General features: G+C 38.0%; 2 non-coding genes across 2 annotated transcripts; one reads left to right on the forward strand and one right to left on the reverse strand.

The window, feature by feature from the left end:
* Positions 1 to 1,704: 1,704 nt before the first annotated feature.
* LOC112752252 (small nucleolar RNA R71) lies at positions 1,705 to 1,812 on the forward strand. The gene has a single exon (XR_003176699.1). It is a non-coding gene; the product is annotated as a small nucleolar RNA R71 (small nucleolar RNA).
* A 3,846-nt stretch (positions 1,813 to 5,658) lies between these two features.
* On the reverse strand, positions 5,659 to 5,766 carry LOC112753124 (small nucleolar RNA R71). The gene has a single exon (XR_003177522.1). It is a non-coding gene; the product is annotated as a small nucleolar RNA R71 (small nucleolar RNA).
* Positions 5,767 to 7,627: the final 1,861 nt, after the last annotated feature.

Below are 7,627 nucleotides of genomic sequence, written 5' to 3' on the forward strand. Positions count from 1 at the left end.
AATTAAATAAAATTGGGTTGCCTCCCAATAAGCGCTTCTTTAATTTCAATAGCTTGACAGTGAGCTCTTAGAGAGCCTTACAGAGATTCAGAGCTTGATGGTGGCCTCCCAACACCAACCTTAGATGTTGAGTGTGGGGCTTTGTTTGACTCTGTATTGAGAGAAGCTTTTCATGCTTCCTCTCCATAGTTACAGAAGAAGATCCTTAAGCCTTAAACACAAGGTAGTCCTCTTTCAATTGAAGGACTAACTCTCCTCTGTCCACATCAATCACAACTTTTGCTATGGCTAGGAAGGGTCTTCCAAGGATAATGGATTCATCCTCATCCTTCCTAATGTCTAGGATTATGAAATCGTCAGGGAAGTACAAGCCTTCAACCTTCACTAATACATCCTCTACAAGTCCATAAGCCTGTTTCCTTGATTTGCCTGCTAGTTCTAGTGAGAATCTTGCAGCTTGTACCTCAACGATCCTCAGTTTCTCCATTACAGAGAGTGGCATGAGGTTTATACTTGACCCAGGTCACACAGAGCCTTCTCAAATGTCATGGTGCCTATGGTACAAGGTATTAAGAACTTTCCAGGATCCTGTCTCTTCTGAGGTAATTTCAATTGAACCAGATCATTCAGTTCATTGATGAGCAATGGAGGTTCATCCTCCCAAGTCTCATTACCAAATAGCTTGACATTTATCTTCATGATTTCTCCTAGATACAGAGCAACTTGCTCTTCAATAATGTCTTCATCCTCTTCAGAGGAGGAATACTCATCAGAGCTCATGAATGGCAATAGTAAGTTCAGTGGAATCTCTATGGTCTCTATATGATCCTCAGATTCCTTTGGTTCCTCATGAGGGAACTTCATAGTGGCCAGTGGACGTCCATTGAGGTCTTCCTTACTAGAAATTACTACCTTTTGACTCTCTCCAGGTTTGTCCGTGTGGGGTATATTGATGGTCTTGCACTCTCTTTTTGGATTCTCTTCTGTATTACTTGGGAGAGTACTTGGAGGGAGTTCAGTAACTCTTTTACTCAGCTGACCCACTTGTCCCTCCAAGTTTCTAATGGAGGACCTTGTTTCAGTCATGAAACTATGAGTGGTCTTACTTAGATCAGAGATTATGGTTGCTAAGTCAGAGAGGCTCTGCTTAGAATTCTCTGTCTGTTGCTGAGAAGAAGATGGGAAAGGTTTGCTATTGCCAAACCATGGTCTCCCACCATTGTTATTGAAGCCTTGTTGAGGCTTCTGTTGATCCTTCCATGAGAAATTGGGGTGATTCCTCCATGAAGGGATATAAGCGTTCCCATAGGATTCTCCCATGTAATTCACTTCTTCCATTCCAAGATTCTCAGGATCATAAGCTTCTTCTTTAGAGGAAGCTTCTTTAGTACTGCCGGATGCAACTTGCATTCTAGTCAGACTCTGAGAAATCATATTGACTTGCTGAGTCAATATTTTATTCTGAGCCAATGTGGCATTCAGAGTATCAACCTCAAGAACTCCTTTCTTCTGAGTCATCCCATTATTCACAGGATTTCTTTCAAAAGTGTACATGAACTGGTTATTTGCAACTATTTCAATGAGTTCCTGGGCTTCTTCTGGCGTCTTCTTCAGTTAAAGAGATCCACCAGTAGAGTGGTCCAATGACATCTTGGACAATTCAGACAGACCATCATAGAATATACATAGGATGCTCTATTCTGAAAGCATGTCAGAAGGACACCTTCTGATCAATTGCTTGTATCTTTCCCAAGCTTCATAAAAGGATTCACCTTCCTTCTGTTTGAAGGTTTGGACTTCCACTCTAAGCTTGCTCATTGATGAGCGGATAATTTATACGCTTTTTGGCAGTGTTTTTAGTATGTTTTTAGTAGGATCTAGTTACTTTTAGGGATGTTTTCATTAGTTTTTATGTTAAATTCACATTTCTGGACTTTACTATGAGTTTGTGTATTTTTCTGTGATTTCAGGTATTTTCTGGCTGAAATTGAGGGACTTGAGCAAAAATCAGATTCAGAGGTTGAAGAAGGACTGCTGATGCTGTTGGATTCTAACCTCCCTGCACTCAAAGTAGATTTTCTGAAGCTACAGAACTTAAAATGGCGCGCTTCTAGTTGCGTTGGAAAGTAGACATCCAGGGCTTTCCAGCAATATATAATAGTCTATACTTTTGCCGAGTTTAGACGATGCAAAAGGGCGTTGAACGCCAGTTTTACGCTGCAGTCTAGAGTTAAACGCCAGAAACACGTCACGAACCAGAGTTGAACGCCAGAAATATGTTACAACCTGGCGTTCAACTCCAGAAAGAGCCTCTGCACGTGTAACATTCAAGCTCAGCCCAAGCACACACCAAGTGGGCCCCGAAAGTGGATTTATGCATCAATTACTTACTTCTGTAAATCCTAGTAACTAGTTTAGTATAAATAGGACTTTTTACTATTGTATTAGACATCTTATGATCTGGGGGATCATCTTTTGATCATTTTTAGATCTCTAGACCTCCATGGGAGGCTGGCCACTCGGCCATTTTAACCTTGAATTCACTTATGTATTTTTCAACGGTAGAGTTTCTGCACTCCATAGATTAAGGTGTGGAGTTTTGCTGTTCCTCATTATTTAATGCAAAGTACTACTGTTTTATATTCAATTCAACTTATTTCGCTTCTAAGATATTCATTCGCACTTCAACATGAATGTGATGAACGTGACAATCATCATCATTCCCTATGAACGCGTGCCTGACAACTTCTTCCGTTCTACCTTCGATTGAATGAGTATCTCTTGGATCTCTTAGTCAGAATCTTCGTGGTATAAGCTAGATTGATGGCGGCATCCATGAGAGTCCGGAAAGTCTAAACCTTGTCTGTGGTATTCCGGGTAGGATTCTGGGATTGAATGACTGTGACGAACTTCAAACTCGCGAGTGCTGGGCGTAGTGACAGACGCAAAAGGAGGGTGAATCCTATTCCAGTATGATCGAGAACCTCAGATGATTAGCCGTGCTGTAGAGCATTTGGACCATTTTCACAAGAGGATAGGATGCAGCCATTGACCACGGTGATGCCTCCAGATGATTAGCCATGTAGTGACAGCGCATCGGACCATTTTCACAGAGAGGATGAAAAGTAGCCATTGACAATGGTGATGTCCTTACATAAAGCCAGCCATGGAAAGGAGTAGGACTAATTGGATGAAGACAGCAGGAAAGTAGAAGTTCAGAGGGACGAAAGCATCTCTATACGTTTATCTAAAATTCTCACCAATGATATACATAAGTATTTCTATCTTTATTCTCTGTTTATTTCTTATCTATTTTCGAAAACTCCATAACCATTTGATATCCGCCTGACTAAGATCTACAAGATGACCATAGCTTGCTTCATACCAACAATCTCCGTGGGATCGACCCTTACTCACGTAAGGTTTATTACTTGGACAACCCAGTGCACTTGCTGGTTAGTTGTATCGAAGTTGTGAATGAAAAAAAAATGATTTATTAAGACGTGCGTACAGAGTTTTTGGCGCCGTTGCCGGGGATTGTTTGAGTTTGGACAACTGACAGTTCATCTTGTTGCTCAGATTAGGTAATTTTCTTTTTGTTTTATTTTCAAAAATTTTTATTATGTTCTTCAGAATTTTTAAGAATGAATTCTAGTGTTTCATGAGGCATGTTGAATCCTGACTGGCTGTAAAGCCATGTCTAAATTCATTTGGACTGGGGCTTCCAACCCAACATTATCAAGAGCAAGCTAGTTGTTGCTAATCCACCTGCTGCTGTTCCTGATCCACCTGATTTACATGCTAAAGCTTGACTGGCTATTAAGCCATGTCTAACCCTCAGATTGGAGCTTTAGACTAGGAATGCAAGATTCCTGGAATTTATATTAAAAATTTTGGAATCCTTATTTTTTTCTTTTTCACAAATAAATTTCGAAAAATACCAAAAAAAAATCATAAAATCATAAAAATAAAAAATATTTTGTATTTCTTGTTTGAGTCTTGAGTCACTTTCAAGTTTGGTGTCAATTGCATTTTTTCTAAAAATACTTTGCATTTTTCGAAAATTCATGCATTCATGCATTGCATTCATCATGATCTTCAAGTTGTTCTTGGCCAGTCTTCTTGTTTGATCTTCATATTTTCTTGTTTTGTGTCTTTTCTTATTTTTCATATGTATTCTTGCATTCATAGTGTCTATACATGAAAAATTTCTAAGTTTGGTGTCTTGCATGTTTTCTTTGCATTGAAAATTTTTCAAAAATATGTTCTTGATGTTCATCATGATCTTCAAAGTGTTCTTGGTGTTCATCTTGACATTCATAGCATTCTTGCATGCATTCATTATTTTGATCCAAAATTTTCATGCATTGCATCATTTTCATGTTTTTCTCTTTCATAATTAAAAATTCAAAAATAAAAAAAATATCTTTCCCTTTTTTCACTCATAAATTTCAAAAATTTGAATTGACTTTTTCAAAACTTTTTAAAAACTTAGTTGTTTCTTATGAGTCAAATCAAATTTTTAATTTAAAAATCTTATCTTTTTTTAAAATCTTTTTCAAAAATCATATCTTTTTCACTTTTCTTATTTATTTTCGAAAATTTTTAAAATATTTTTCAAAAAAATCTTTTTCTTATCTTTATCTCCTAATTTTCGAAAATAACATCATCAATTAATGTTTTGATTCAAAAATTTCAAGTTTTTTACTTGCTTGCTAAGAAAGATTCAAACTTTAAGTTCTAGAATCATATCTTGTGATTTCTTGTGAATCAAGTCATTAATTGTGATTCTAAAAATCAAATCTTTTTCAAAAAAACTAATTTCAATCATATCTTTTCAAAAATATCTTCTTATCTTATCTTTTTCAAAAATTTGATTTTAAAATATCTTTTCTAACTTATTATCTTCTTATCTTTTCAAAAAATTGATTTTCAAAATTTGTTTCAACTAAATAACTAACTTTTTGTTTGTTTCTTATCTTTTTCAAAACTACCTAACTAACTCTCTCTCTCTGAGTTCAGATTTTCTCTTCTTCTTTTCTTCTACTCACATAAGGGAACCTCTATACCTAGGCAAAAAGGATTCCTATTATTATTATTATTTTTCTGTTCCCTCTTTTTCATATGAGCAGGAGCAAGGACAAGAACATTCTTGTTGAAGCAGATCCAGAACCTGAAAGGACTCTGAAGAGGAAACTAAGAGAAGCTAAATTACAACAATTCAGCAAGCACCTTTTAGAAATTTTCGAACAGGAAGAGGAGATGGCAGCCGAAAATAATAATAATGCAAGGAGGATGCTTGGTGACTTTACTGCACCTAATTCTAATTTACATGGAAGAAGCATCTCCATCCCTACCATTGGAGCAAACAATTTTGAGCTTAAACCTCAATTAGTTTCTCTAATGCAACAAAATTGCAAGTTTCATGGACTTCCATCTGAAGATCCTTTTTAGTTCTTAACTGAATTCTTGCAGATCTATGATACTGCTAAGACTAATGGAGTAGATCCTGAAGTCTACAGGCTCATGCTTTTCCCTTTTGCTATAAGAGACAGAGCTAGAGTGTGGTTGGACTCTCAACCCAAAGATAGCCTGAACTCTTGGGATAAGCTGGTCACGGCTTTCTTAGCCAAGTTTTTTCCTCCTCAAAAGTTGAGCAAGCTTAGAGTGGATGTTCAAACCTTCAGACAGAAAGAAGGTGAATCTCTCTATGAAGCTTGGGAGAGATACAAGTAACTGACCAAAAAGTGTCCTTCTGACATGCTTTCAGAATGGACCATCCTGGATATATTCTATGATGGTCTGTCTGAATTAGCTAAGATGTCATTGGATACTTCTACAGGTGGATCCATTCACCTAAAGAAAATGCCTGCAGAAGCTCAAGAACTCATTGACATGGTTGCTAATAACCAGTTCATGTACACTTCTGAGAGGAATCCTGTGAGTAATGGGATGCCTCAGAAGAAGGGAGTTCTTGAAATTGATACTCTGAATGCCATATTGGCCCAGAATAAAATATTGACTCATCAAGTCAATATGATTTCTCAGAGTCTGAATGGAATGCAAGCTGCATCCAACAGTACTCAAGAGGCAACTTCTGAAGAAGAAGCTTATGATCCTGAGAACCCTGCAATAGCAGAGGTAAATTATATGGGTGAACCTTATGGAAACACCTATAACCCCTCATGGAGAAATCACCCAAATCTCTCATGGAAGGATCAACAAAAGCCTCAACAAGGCTTTAATAATGGTAGAAGAAACAGGTTTAGCAATAGCAAGCCTTTTCCATCATCCACTCAGCAACAGACAGAGAACTCTGAACAAAATACCTCTAATTTAGCAAACTTAGTCTCTGATCTATCTAAGGCCACTGTGAGTTTCATGAATGAAACAAGGTCTTCCATTAGAAATTTGGAGGCACAAGTGGGCCAGCTGAGTAAAAGGATCACTGAAATCCCTCCTAGTACTCTCCCAAGCAATACAGAAGAAAATCCAAAAGGAGAGTGCAAGGCCATTGATATAACCATCATGGCTGAATCCAAAGAGGAAGGGGAGGACGTGAATCCCAAGGAGGAAGACCTCCTGGGATGTCCAGTGATCAATAAGGAGTTTCCCTTTGAGGAACCAAAGGAATCTGAGGTTCATCTAGAGACCATAAAGATTCCATTGAACCTCCTTATGCCATTCATGAGCTCTGAAGAGTACTCCTCTTCTGAAGAGAATGAAGATGTTACTGAAGAGCAAGTTGCCATGTTCCTTGGTGCAATCATGAAGCTGAATGCCAATTTATTTGGTAATGAGACTTGGGGAGATGAACCTCCCCTGTTCACCAATGAACTAAATGCATTGGATCAACTGAGATTGCCTCAGAAGAAACAGGATCCTGGAAAGTTCCTGATACCTTGTACCATAGGCACCATGACCTTTGAGAAGGCTCTATGTGACCTGGGGTCAGGAATAAACCTCATGCCACTCTCTGTAATGTTGAAACTGGGAATCTTTGAGGTACAAGCTGCTAAAATCTCATTAGAGATGGTAGATAATTCCAGAAAACAGGCTTATGGACATGTAGAGGACATATTAGTAAAGGTTGAAGGCCTTTACATCCCTGCTGATTTCATAATCCTAGATACTGGGAAGGATGAAGATGAATCCATCATCCTTGGAAGACCCATCCTAGCCACAGCAAGAGCTGTGATTGATGTTAACAGAGGTGAACTAATCCTTCAATTGAATGAGGACTCCCTTGAGTTTAAAACTCAAGGACATCCTTCTGTAAACATGGAAAAGAGGCACAGTAAGCTTCTCTCAAAACAGAGTCAAACCAGAGCCCCCACAGTCAAACTCTAAGTTTGGTGTTGGGAGGCCACAACCAAATTCTAAGTTTGGTGTTGAACTCCCATATCCAAACTCTAAGTTTGGTCTTGGGGAGTCTCAACAATGCTCTGAACATCTGTGAGGCTCCATGAGAGCCCACTGTCAAGCTATTGACATTAAAGAAGCGCTTGTTGGGAGGCAACCCAATTTTTATTTAATTATATTTTTATTAGTTATATGTCCTTATAGGTTCATGATCATGTGGAGTCACAAAATAAATCAAAAAATTAAAAACAGAATCAAAAACAGC

The sequence above is a fragment of the Arachis hypogaea genome, chromosome 15 (genome assembly GCF_003086295.3).
Source record: "Arachis hypogaea cultivar Tifrunner chromosome 15, arahy.Tifrunner.gnm2.J5K5, whole genome shotgun sequence".
NCBI classification, from domain to species: Eukaryota; Viridiplantae; Streptophyta; class Magnoliopsida; order Fabales; family Fabaceae; genus Arachis; species Arachis hypogaea.